Source organism: Mirounga angustirostris, unplaced genomic scaffold (assembly GCF_029215605.1).
Source record: "Mirounga angustirostris isolate CCGP_5_RB_7025 unplaced genomic scaffold, mMirAng1.0.hap1 SCAF_1, whole genome shotgun sequence".
NCBI classification, from domain to species: Eukaryota; Metazoa; Chordata; class Mammalia; order Carnivora; family Phocidae; genus Mirounga; species Mirounga angustirostris.
Window position 1 is genome coordinate 126504170 of NW_026991709.1, and position 13954 is coordinate 126518123.

General features: G+C 41.5%; 1 protein-coding gene across 31 annotated transcripts in view; it reads right to left on the reverse strand.

Moving 5' to 3' along the window:
• The window catches only part of TMEM108 (transmembrane protein 108), a 695879-nt gene that overhangs the window by 388826 nt on the left and 293099 nt on the right, over positions 1 to 13954 (reverse strand). For 23 of the 31 annotated variants that reach the window (XM_064587603.1, XM_064587584.1, XM_064587573.1 and 20 more), the window contains one exon: positions 6899 to 7017. The gene's annotated coding sequence lies outside the window, so the exon portion shown is untranslated. Of the gene's footprint in view, positions 1 to 6898; positions 7018 to 12961; positions 13113 to 13614; positions 13832 to 13954 lie in introns of those variants that run through there. The other 8 variants (XM_064587640.1, XM_064587634.1, XM_064587722.1 and 5 more) reach the window with 3 other exon arrangements.

A 13954-nucleotide genomic window follows, 5' to 3' on the forward strand; every position in this document is an offset into this window, starting at 1 on the left:
AATGCACAAAACATTAAGTCTACTTTGTAAGGCAGTAATCCCAAAAATGACAACATCTATATGGAATTTATTTTCAGAGTCATAAGCCAAGTTATCTTCCTTTGTAGAACTGGAATCTTACAAACTCAGCTGTTGAACAACATTTGTCAAAGATGTCAAAATGTCTTTCAACATTTAGACAGCCACCTAGCTATTATTCCTGTGGGATACATGGGTGGCTAGAGAATCACATTTGACAGATGTGAAAAATAAGATATCCATATGTAAAACACAACTCTTCATTTTCCAATCATCTAACCCAGCAATTTCCCTACCCTTCTGCACTGGGATGCAGCTAATCTTCCCAAAAGAATGGATTCAGGCTTTTTTCACAATTGCTACTGAACATGTAGGCTTCTCAAACAGTCTTCCAATTATTTTTTATACACATATCCCACAAATATTATTTATCCTGATTCTAGGAGTTAAGAATTCAGGGTCCTAATGCTAGAGAGCTCATGCTGTATCAGTCTACACCCCACCATTGCGCCTTTCTAGAGAAACTGCCAGGACCACAGTCTTACTGAGGCAAGCAGCCCAGGCCACAGCTGTTTGGACCAAGAGAGGGCATCAGTAGCCCTAAGATTTCTGGTAAAAGAGCTTTAACAAGTAGGGATGATAGTTACTATAGAACTATCCTATTCCTTTTCTTCTTGGTCTGTACACAGATCACCAGTTAGGTTGTGAGGACAAAAAGGAAAAACAGGAAGAGGAGTACATGAGGAGAGAAGCCAAAATGGAAATGTTGTGCCATGTCAAGGGTCAAGAAGTAGAATATGGATTGACCAACCACTGGTAGTACAGATACATCCTGGAGTTGCAATAGATCGGGAACAATCTTCCTGGTCCTGAGTTAGGTCCTATCCCTGTGAGGTCTGACCAGACTACACCTCCTTCTCATTCTGAAAGACCCCTAGAATTCTTCCCAACTTGATACATGTCTGACATTGATTTATTTTCTCATGCATCCTTAAGCCTTCCATTTATTAAGGTAACTTGATCGAGTTTCCATTCTTGTAATCAGACATTTATATGGGCTCCACAGCAAAATGACTCAAAGTGTTCCTTTTCTCTTTACTAACTATAACACAATCTTAGATCTCTCATTTGATAGCCTACATATAACCTCACAAATTTAGGGGCTACTTTGCCAATATTTGTGAAAGAAAGGAAATGGCTAAAAAACCTTGGATTGCCTTTTAATTGCCCTTGTTGAATTTTTTCTGCTGCCACATGCAGACCATAATTTATTTTCAAGTAGATGTAGAAGATTTAGCTACAGTGAGTCGAGAATGAAAACCTGGCATCCTATGGAAGCTTCATAGTCTCTCCATCTTCTGTGGCACTGACCGGTTCCCCTGTGTGACTTCTGAGTTGATTTCAAGGCTCAAGGGTCAATTTTTACATTGGTAAAATCTGATTCTTCCAATCCCTATAGGATAAAATTGGTTTCCAAAGCTATTCAGCACTGGGAAAAGGTCAGGTTATATCAAAAATTAATGAGCCAGCCCCACAAAGCTCCTGTACCTTCCCAACTAATTACTCCTCCCTCTCCCAAAGAAGACATCACTCCTTTCTCTAGCAGCTAGTTATTTTCAATCACAGGTATTTGGAAATGGGAGCAGGGGGATATGTTGGTTGACTCAATGACTTGGTTAGAATAATATGAGCAGTTAGTAACCTGGGATACTAAACACCCTATAATGGATAGAAATGGACAGAAAAGTTCCATACAATGATGAATCATTCTATCAAAATGCTAACAGCATTTCCCTTGAGAAGCACTGAGCCCTCTCCAAAAAGCAGGAAAGAAAGGCAAACTGAAGAGAGGATGGCAATAAGAGAACAAGCAATGCACTCCACCAGAGGTGAAGCCATCAAGTAAAGGCTGTCTAAGGATCAATCTCAGGCCCTGTTGACTTCCTTCCCCTCACCTCCAACAATACTCATGGCATACTCCCTACTCTCATTCCCTCTACAAAACAATCTTGGGCTCAGTTAGATTTAAATTACATCTTTTTAAGAACTGTCTTTATTTCCACAACTTTTCATTTGTTCTAATTATGATAGTTTCTGAGCAATATTGGTAATAGTAATAGACAATATCAACAGAAAATTCTCCCATGTTGCTAAAATTCAATATCAACTGAAAATTCTTCCACATTGCTAAAGGGCTTAATTACTAAATTTGTGCTGTAATATGTCTGTTAAAAAACTGCTTTACAGACTAATTCTCCAGGGCATAACTCTCTAGAGGTTAAGCTTATGAATTACTACTATCTTATGAAACACTTTCTTGAGCCACACTGGGGCTTGGCAGAAGGAAATGTGAAAATTCTCTTGCCACCTCTCCCAGACTCTTTGTTAAGCTCTAGGCAGTATCAAAAGAGACATCCCGCACAAACAAGCTTCACCACTGAGGGTCAGGCTGTGGAGAGATCAAATGGAAGGAGACGGCTCAGAAACCTTGGATTAAAGGGCAAATATTTTAGAGGCAGTATACTCGATTATGTCAGAGAGACAGGCCCATGGCACTTTCTGGAAGAGAGAGATTAAATAGCAAGGTAAAAGTTCAGCAAGATACACTCACAGACTGAAAGGCTCCTCAAGATAAAAAAGTCCAAAATGCAATTCTGTTTTAAATGAGACGAGATCTTGTTATACAAGAGCATATTATCACCAAAAAAAAGTATCAAAAGAACACGTTATATTAAAACCTTTTATTTATCACTCAAAAGGCATATGTTTAAAGATAAACTCCCCCTTTCCATATTCCCAAAGAAGAAACAGAAATTAAAAGGTTCTAGAATAAAAACGTTTCTCCAAACATTCTGTGGTCTTTATTGTATTATCTTCAAAATCTGTTCTAGGATCAGCAGTAATTTGGGAGGATAGATTTCTCTTGAAGGTTACTTTTTTTTTTTAATTTAAATTCAAGTTAGTTAACATATAGTGTAGTATTGGCTTCAGGAATAAAATATAGTGATTCAGGGGCACCTGGGTGGCTCAGTTGGTTAAGCATCTGCCTTCAGCCCAGGTCATGATCTCAGAGTCCTAGGACTGAGCCCTGCATGGGGCTCCCTGCTCAATGGGAAGCCTGCTTCTCCCTCTCCCTCTGCTGCTCCCCCTGCTTGTGCTCTCTCGTGCTGTCAAGTGAATGAATAAAATCATATATATAGTGATTCATCACATGTAACACCCAGGGCTCACCACAAGTGCCCTCCTTAATTCCCATCACCCATTTATCCCATCCTCCCACCCACCTCCTCTCCAGCAACTGTTTGTTCTGGTTTGCCTCCCTCTCTGTTTTTATTTAATCTTATTTTTCCTTCCCTTCCTCTATGCTCATCTGTTTTGTTTCTTAAATTCCACATGAGTGAAATCATATGGTATTTGTCTTTCTGACTTTGCTTAGCATGATACACTCTAGTTCCATCCACGTTGTTACAAAAGGCAAAATTTCATTCTTTTTGATGGCTGAGTAATATTCCATTGTACATATATACTACATCATCTTCATCCATTCATCAGTCAATGGACATTTGGGCTTTTTCCATAATTTGGCTGTTGCTGACAGTGCTGCTATAAATATTGGGGTGCATGTGCCTGCTGAATCAGCATTTTTGTATCCTTTGGATAAATACCTAGTAGAGCAATTGCTGGGTCATAGGGTAGTTCTATTTTTAACATTTTGAGGAACCGCCATACTGTTTTCCAGAGTGGCTGCACCAGTTTGCATTCCCACCAATAGAGCAAAAGGGGTCCCCTTTCTCCACATCCTCACAGATATCTGCTGTTTCCTGAGTTATTAATTTTAGCCATTCTGGCAGGTGTGAGGTGATATCTCATCATGGTTTTGATTTGTATTTCCTTTGAGGGTTACTTATGTTCTTTGGTCTACTTATACATGAGTCATTTTAACGTTAAGAGACCACCCTATCAAAAACAATCCCTTAGATGTGGTGTGTACACACACACACTGGACTATCACACAGCCATAAAAAAAGAATGAAATCTTGCCATTCATGACAACATGGATTGACCTATGTTGAGCAAAATAAGTCAGACTGAGAAAGACAAATACCTTATGATTTCACTCATACGTGGAATCTAAAAAACAAAACAAATGAATAAACAAAGCAGAACCAGACGTATAAATACAGAGAACAAACTGCCAGAGGGGAGGGAAGTGGAAGGATGGGTATAAATGGGTGAAGGGGAGAGGGAGATACAGGCTTCCAGTTATGGAATAAGTCACGGGAATAAAAGGCACAGCATAGGGAATTTAGTCAATGATATAGTAATAGCACTGTATGGTGACAGATGGTAGCTACATTTGTGGTGAGCATAGCAGAACACATAAAGAAGTTGAACCAATATGTTATACACCTGAAACTAACATAACATTCTGTGTCAACTATACTTAAATTTAAACATTTTTTTAAAAAGCAATTTCCAAGAGGGGAATAATGAAGGGGGGGAAATCGGAGGGGGAGATGAACCATGAGAGACGAGAGACTCTGAAAAACAAACTGAGGGTTCTAGAGGGGAGGGGGGTGGGAGGATGGGTTAGCCTGGTGATGGGTATTAAAGAGGGCATGTTCTGCATGGAGCACTGGGTGTTATACGCAAATAATGAATCATGGAACACTACATCAAAAACTAACGATGTAATGTATGGTGATTAACATAACATAATAAAAAAAAAAAGCAATTTCCTTCACTTTTCTTCTCAACGTTCTTTCTGCCTCCTTCACTACCCTCTTTCTTAACTTTCCAAAAGAAAGCCTTCATTCAGAATATATTGCTGCAATGAATAGGGCATGAGCTTTCAAATAAAATCAGAATCCAGTACTGTTCATTATTTCCCCTACCACTAATCATTAGCCCTTCTTCAAACTCCCAATATTCCTCAGTTAATACTTGCACAAGAGTGATCCTTGGGTCCTGGAAATTTGGGGAGACAGACAATGTTTCTTAACATTTACAGAGCCCCCATGTAGTCATCCAGTACTATGTACATCACTTCCTTGGTACTGAGTTATAAATTCTGTGTCTCGTTTGCAGGTAGGGAATCTAGCAAAATGAGGCTAAATAGTTAAAACACAGTCCCAGAAAAACTCAGAGCAAAATTCAATCCCTTCAGCAGTATTACTTCAGCAGTGGTTCTCAACCAGGCAATTTCCTGCCCCCAGAGGACACTTGGTAATGTCTAGAGACATTTTTGACTGTGGGGAGTGCTACTGCAATCTAGTGGGTAGAAGCCAAGGACCCTGCCAAACAGGCTACAGTGCAGAGCACAGCCCCCACCACAAAGAACTGCCTGGCTCAAAATGTCAACAGTGCCAAGGATGAGAACCCCTGCTCCTCTGGCAATTCTAGCATGACTTTCTTTGGGCCCCTAATCAATAAAGAATGGCTCCCTCTACAGTTTGATCCTTGTACAGTATTTACACAGAAACATGCCAATCAAGTGCTATTTCTGGCATTATATACTTTTTAGTTACTTTAAAAATACAAGATATATGGGAGCCACAGAGGAAAATGAGGACAGCTAGCAAAGGCAGGCTTCTTTTCTTTAATGAGAAAACCTAGCAAAGATCAGGTCCCTGCACCAGCAACCTCCAGACCCTGAGCTATGGTCTGTATCTGGCTGCTCACCTGGACTCTTCAGTTGCTGACGAGCTTTGCAGCTGCCTTTTCTCTGCTTTGCTTATCTCTAAGCATGTGCATCACTCCAGAGCAGTAATGATGTATGCTTATGGGAATCTACAGAGATCTACATCCCCTAATTTTCTATTTTGGTCAGTAAATTGTACTCATTACTGAGCCATGTGAGGCACTGAAGGACATCAGCCTTTCTGGGTGCCCTCTGTGTGAGCCTGGGTAATGGGACATTATCTGCCAAGGGTCCACAGTATTGAACTGAGATGCTTACAACAAACTTCCATCCAGTTTTTCAGCTGAGTACCATTTTTTTTAACCTCCTGTCTCTCTTTCCTAACCATCCTTAGCTCTGCTTAGATCCATATTAATTACAATTTTCTCTTCAAGGAGTCTGGTTTTAGTTTAAGCTCTTAAAGCCAGGAAGCATAGAAAGGTTATGATGTCTTTTCAACCCATCCTTCCTGGACCTCCACATGGACTCTGAGAAGGGCATTCCAAATAGTAAATTTCTCCCTCTGGTCTCAAAAATCTTCAGCACAAATGAAAATCCAAAGCCAGCTTTAATTATAATGCTCCCAATGCCCACATTCATTATACTAGGGACTGCAAATAGAGAGGAGTGAATGGACACGTAGCTTCCAGTGACACTGGATAAAATAAAACGGAACAGGAAGAACCACATGTTTGCTACTGCTATTATCCACCAAAGTGGGAATCATCAACTCTTTAGTAAGCTATTTCCTTCCTGGAAAAAAATTTAAATGATTAATGAAGGAAAAGTTAAGCAAAGTAAGCCATGGAAGAGGAGGATGCTGGGAGAGGGGAATGTATGTCAACAGAGCTAACAGTAGGATATGGCTACAAGAAAAAGGCAATCAGGCCTGATTCTCTTTTCTACTACATATGTCAGGAAAGTCAACCAGCTCCTCCCATGTAAATCATACCCATTCAAACTCACTGAAAATTCCTCTGTTGAGGTATTTCCATGCAGTTTCCATCCCATCACTTTGATGGAATTTTCTCTTCATAACTGTTGATTTGTATGGTGTCTATAAGTTGAATCAATAAAGGCTTTGGGAAACTTTCAAAGACAGAGCACTTAATTGCACTGACTCAAAGAGGCTAGTGAGACAAGAACCTGTAGGACTTAGTAAAACCAGAAAAACAATGGCAGAGAATGCCTTTGACTTACCCTGGAGTAAAGGGTGTGAGAGCCTTCAAACGCACTTACATCCTCATGACCCATCAGCTCTGCTGCTTTTCACCACTCACTCACTTCTGCATGCTGGACCACCACTGACCGATCACCAACTGCCAAAGACAAAAAAATAAATGAATGCATTAGGCCAGAAGACCCACAACTTCAAGCCCAGAGCCGCAGCTCAAGTGAATTTGTGAGTAGTCTAACTGCTTAACACATAGACCCAAGGAAATGTAATGGCTCAAGCCCAATTAAAGTTTATTTCTGGTTCCCATATACATACTGAAGAGGCAAACAGGTTGGTCAGTGATCCAAGCACCCAGGCTAACCTAAGTTTTGCAACTTTTTTAAAAACTTGATTTCCAAGCTTGCCCTAGGAATTTTCTCCATTCCAGCCAGCCAGAAGTGGAGAACAGCATGGAAGCTCACACGGGTATTCTCTGTGTTTTTTTTTTCCTGGAAGTGGGTTGCAACACTCTTCCACTTCCATTCACATTTTGGTGGCCAGAAGCAGTAACACAGCCACACCTACAACCATGCGCTGCTGGGCAGCTAGTAGTTATTATCTATCATACAAGGCTGGCTCCAGCCCAACCAAGAAGACAACATTCTATTTGGTACAACGTTCTGGGTAAGACACTAGCACAATAACCTTGACTTAGTTACTTAAGAAGCGAATCTTGGTTCCCTGATTTTTTATCTGTAAAATACCTCTTCCCTCAGAGGATTAATGTGAAACTCCAAATGAGACAAAGCAGCACTTCTCAGACTTTAATGTGCACACATAGCACCTGTGCATCTTGACGAAGTGCATTCCAATTCAGTAGGTCCTGAGTGAAGCCTGAGAATCTGAATTTCTCACAAGCTCCCAGATGATACCAATGCTGCTGTTCTCTGACCACACACTAAGTAAAAAGGAAATAGAGAATATTTTTGTAAACCAGAAAGTAATTTGCAGATATAAAGAATTCTCTCGGCACCAAATCTGATTATAATTCCCAACTAACCAGCACTTCTAGGAAATGCTTAGTCTAGGTACCATATAAAATTTCATATAGTCACAGATTTTTAGAAATAGAAAGAACTTAAGTGGTCACTATTCTCTCTTCTTATTTTCCACACAGGGAAATAAACTCAGATGTCAATAATGCCCCCAAAATCTCACAATAAATTAGTGTACTGGGAATAGAATGCAGAAATTTTTACTTTTTTTCTGTTATTACATAAACTCAATTGATAGCCTTCTGAAAAAAGGTAATTTTCTTCTGCTAAAACAAGAACAAATACTACTCTGGCCCATAACCAAAAAGGTACCAAAGGTAGCATTTACCAGCTTAGGTCACTATGGTACCAAATGTAGGCAAGGTGACACAGAAAAGACATCAGGAGATTTTTAAGCAGATGTTCATGATGTAGTGATCTCCACCAAAGTTATGTTTCACATGTCCAAAATAGGACTTGAACACAAATTAACTTCTGCATAGGCTCTGGCAAAATCAAAAATATTTTCAATATATAGAAACTCTGAGTCACTACTATTTGGGAGACAATTAGAAAAAGAATTTGGGGTTGCAAATAGAAAAGAGAAATAAACAAGAATCAGCAGTTTCTGTGATAAATTCTGAGGACAAAGGAACCTCAAGATTTTTTTTTTTATCCCTGGCATGTATGCTATTTTTGCATCTCTGAGATCATGGTGAGTCCTAGGAGCTTACAGTAAAAAAACAGTGCAATGAAGGACGTCAGAAGTGAAAAACAGGAGTCAACCCCCCAAGTCACAAGTCAGAAAAGCACTATCTATCTGGAAATCAGATCAGATTGAGGGAGAAAGGAGGTTCTTACAATGCTTGTCATCTTCAATGAAGGAACATGAATATGAAAGTGTTTTGGTGAAATCACAAGGGAGTACTTACTGGGCAAGCAATGATAAATGGAAATCAATACTTGCACATCCATTATTAATTTAAAATGAATAAAATGCTATTAGCATCTTCATTTAGTGAGCAATTTTAAACATTTCAATAAAGGTAAAAGGGTCTAAGAACTTCCATAGGTTTACTTCTGTACTCTAACCCCAGCCCTCATGCACTATATAGTGTCTTTAGCTCCTCAAAAACTCTCCCATCCTGGCAATTTTCCACAACCCACTCTAGACTCTAGAATTTCTACCCTATTTTTGTGCCATGGATTCCACTCCCTCACCCCCAACCCAGCTTTGGCAGTCTGTTGAAGCCAAAGAAACTCCTCCTCAGAATGTGTTAAATGTTATAGGATTACAAAAGAAGCCTATTATATGGACATATTCTTTCCACGCAGCACTCACAGTTCCATGAACCTAGTATAAGAATATCTGATTGGTAAGGGACTCTTCTAGGATGATGAAAGTTTTTCTTCTAGGAAACAGTATGCAAAAAGTTTGAAAAACCCAAAGATGCACATAAAGAATCCTGTGCAGGGTCAGTCAGTGAAGAACAAGCTGCAAAGAAAAGCCTGACCTTGAATTTCTACCCAAACTCAACATTATTCATGCTGTGGCTTTAAAATGCTACATTAAGGAATTACTCAGAATTTTCTTGGCTCCAGCCCTGCAGACATAGCATATTCTGAGTCCTGATGGCAAGTGGAGAAAGGCAGCATTGGAGAAGGAAAGATGGAGAGGAGTCTGAGCTTGGGTCCTAGTTCTCTAACGAGTTCTCTACCACTAACTAGTTCTGTTAGCTTGGTCACTCAGTCCTGAGTTGAAACTCTGCCTATTAGATGAGAAAGTTGAGTTAAACCATCCATAGGGTTTCTTCCAACTCTGAATTATTAGGATTCTAAGACAATACACAATCATTTCTCTGGAAAGAAGTATTACTGAGATTTCTTTTTGCCCTAGGCTCACAGTTTGAAATTACCTTCTAGATGAACTTTTCAGAGGCTTCAGAAATACCTTACAAGAGTCACCCTGCCACAGAATAAGACTTGAAAGAGATTTTAATAGACATGTATCACCTCAGCAATCCCAGTGATCAGGCAAGAAAATGGAGTTTCAGAAAGGCAAAGATTTATTTGAGGTCACATAATGAGACAATGTTAATGGACTGTTGTAACTACTGCCATCTAGCACCAGCAGGATTTTAGGATTCAGCACTGGTAGTAAAAACCAGCTCATCAGTTCTCTTGGAGACAGAAATAAACCTCAAATAAGCTGAGCCATAGGGAGTGAACTGCATGAGGAAGCAGGTGATTGGGGTAATGACACCTAGAGGCAGCCTACTGTGTAGCTCAGGCAGGGTCAAAACTGAGGTTCTCATATACATTGTAACTTCACTGGCAACAGCACTCACCTCCTTCAAATACCATGGTTACAAATTGCATCTCAAAGAACAGTCAAAAACAAAGAATAGCTATTTTAAAAGAGGGGAACAGATAAATGAATTCTGGCTCACAAGCTTAATAAAACCAAAATTCAAGATTTGGAGTAACATAATCTTGAAAGGACAGCTTTAGCTAAGAAAACCTTAAAATACTTCTTAGTAATTTCCAAGTTTTAGAAGAAAACGATTCAGAATAACTTTGACCTACCTGGACAGCCCTGCAGTACAGTAACAACAAGCACTGCCTTTACTGATACTCTCACCACCACCTTCAGAGCATGTAATTACTGGATATTGATCAGGTTTAAAAGTCACATGTATATTTCCATAGTCCTGTCCATATGTAGACTAGCTTCACGTGCAAAGAATTAGAACCATGACATTGTTGTGAATTTTGATTGAATCAGGATTTCAACCTCATGTTCAATTAAGCAACATGTATGCCAAGAGCTTTTAAAACCTATGATATAATGCGTAATTGTTGCCTTTTCCCCTATACACACCCAGCAAAGTAATTGTACCCATTCCTCAACCTCCAACACACATTATTTCTACCTAATATAAACAGTTGGGCTTTCAGAACCTTTTTTTTTTTTTTTTTTTTTTTGAGAGCTGATAGCCTTTCAAAATCTGGAGGCTACACACCACTGGTTTGCCAGCTCTGTTTCATCTCCTCCAGGAATTCCAGAGACAGCAGTGCCATCTACTGGTAGGGAGGGCACAACTTATTTCTGGAAGCCTGTGGGTGACATGAGCCAAAGATCTGAAAGAATGGCAGGCTAGATTGTGTCTTTGTGAGCCTTTCTTTTCTAGAGCATATAAGAAACATAACTGATGCTTACTTACAACCTGAGAAACGGAACCTCCGTAGGAGTCTCCACATGAAGGGCAGCTCCTGTGGAAGCCATACAAAGCCCAGCCAGGCTAGCCAATAATGAGCTCTGCCTGGAAATGCCTCCTTAAGGCTCCAAAGAACCTCACTGAATTAAACATTTCCTGGCTCTCCTTTTCCCCCAGTGCTTCTGTTATCAGATGATCTCACCCATGCCCCCACCTGTGGCAATGTTATCCAGCTTTATCTTACAGCATGCATCTTAGGGAAGGTGCTCAGATCCATCTCAAAGTAAAGGCTCTTATATTTACACAATGTGACACAGATCCCGCTCAAAGGACACTATTGCTTAGGTATGCAGGTCGGACTCTAATTTCTCTCATTGCTCTCCATCCTCCCTGTTCCTGACCCAGAGAACAGAAATGACAGAAAGGAAATGATTTCGTTGTTGCTTCGAAAGCAACACTAGTGGGCTTTCATTGAATCGGAAAATAAAACCTTGTCTTGTAGGTCACTGAGGTAACACTGCTTCCCTCAAGATGAACTAAGCCAGCCACTCTTTCTCTTTTACCTTGTATAAACCTATACATGTTTCTCTACTTTTTTAAAACCCATCTCTCTTCCAAAGGCTAAACATAAACATACTATGACCTTTACATAATTTATATAAAAATGATATTTTTCTAAACATAAAAGCATATTTTTTCAAACTATACCACCTACCCCACCTTCAGAATTCCTTCTCCCCCACCCCATCACATGCCATCTTAAAAAAAAAAAATCATTGGTAAATTGAATTATTCACACTAATTTACTTTATATTCCAATCTATGGGGTAACAACCTATAGTCACTTTAATAGGGTCATTTGTTACATTCCCAAAAAGCTTTGCAGCAACTTTACTTCCATTCACCTCAGAAAACCATCAAAAAGTTGATTTGCTACAGCTGATAAACGTTCCGATTCCCCTAACAAATTTAAGTGTTCCTGCTTCAATTTGTTTTAACTTGCCAAGTAAACTGATTTCTTAGCAAGTGTAGGCATTTCATAGGCATGAGGTGTGTCTTGGATGTTTGAAAAATCAGTGTTTCCTAAAGAAACAAAACTTTGTATGTGGGAAGGTAAGAGTAATAAAAGGGCTTTGAAGGAGTATCAGGAGGTCTCCAAGGAATCGGGTAGAGAGATTCTTCTCATCTCACACCAGAATAAGTTTTAAATAGATTACAGTGAAACTCCAGCATATGGTAAAAATCTTCCTAATGACTGATGAATCATTTCTTACCAAGTAAACCACCAGATACATCCAACAAAGTAGTGGAAACCTGAAGGGACTTTTAATATTTCATTATAAGATACACAGTATGCCCTTGCTATTACAGGTCTGGGGAAATGGAGAAGGAAAGCAGATGTCTTGCACACAACTTCCTTTTTTAAACTATGACTTAGAGGAGACAGCCCTTCATCCCCAACACACAAACCGTTTTTGGCATCCAAATGGTCTTTAAACAAGCACTTTTCAAAGAATTAAGGAGGTCTGAATAGGTGTAATTTACATCATGCCTTCCCTTCTCCCTACAGGCCATTAACACGCTCAAAATAATTACTCTCTTCTGCACACCAGAAAGACCTCAGTTTACAGAGATAACCGCCACCCCACCCCACTGACCCCCCCAAGCCCCTATCTTCTTGTTGGAGAATCTCAGTGTTACGATCTGGTCTGCAGTTCACTGCAGGCATTTCCCTCCTCAGGATTTACCAGTCATCGGTTTCACTGTATCCGTAATTCCTTATTGTAGCCTCTCATTTAGACCTGCTCCTGCTCATTTAGACCAGTGCCCAACTGCTTAAAACATTTTTTTTCACCTCTTAACGAAGATCTGGATTCCCTCGGCAGGCTAAAAGCGTTCAGTATCGATGCAACTCTGGCGTGAGAGCTCGCGTGCAGGTCCGGAGAAGCCTTCTACCGGCAACACTTGGGCTCGGTCCACCGGTCGCGACCCCCCCTCCCCCGCCCGCCCAGCTGCGCTAGGAATTCGGCGTCGGTCGCCGCCGGATTAGTTCGAGTCCCGCGGCTTGGCTAAAGTGACACATTTTTCCCCCTTCCTTCTCACATGTGACAGGTCCCACTGCATTAAAGTCATCCTCTCCCGAGCCCAGCCCAGGTCCGGAGTCCACTGATGCCCGCGCCACACCACGCTCACCCTTTACCAGGGGAGGGGGCCGATACCAGCATCCCTCCAGGCGGGAAACAAAGGCAGAGACGAGGCTGCCAAGTGGGCAACTCCCCTCGGGCGGACTCGTCACCGTGGTGAGGATAGGAAGGTGCATTTAGAAGGTAGGGAAAGGGAAACCGAGGCACCCAACCGGGGTGGCTGAGTGCGAGTCTGCATCCTACCCGAAGCAGAGCTCCCCGGGCGGACCCCAGACTTCCCCCTTCACCCCGCCCAGCCCTGCCCACCGGGCTAGACCGCACTAGCCGCGGTAGGGGCAGGGGGCCGCCCGGCGGCGGCGCTTACCTCAAGACAAGCGCTCCGGCTCCCTCCGACGGCTCCGGAGAAAGCCCCGCCGCTCGCGCACGCGCACTCGCGCTCTCGTGGCTTCGCGCCCCCGCGCGCGCCCCTCCGTCCGGGCTCTGGCCCGCCCCAGCCCTGTCCGTCAGAGTCCACGAGAGCCAATCCGGTAACAGGAAAGGCCCGGTGCCGGTCACGTGGTCTGGCCAGCCAATCACCAAATTGCCCTCGGCAGCACCCGCTCCGATGTCCCTGGGGGTTCGGTTGCTACCCAGCCGAGCCAGTGCGAAGCGGGCACAAAGGGCTGAATCTGTTTTCCAGAGCTGTTTTTGCTCAATGAATGAAT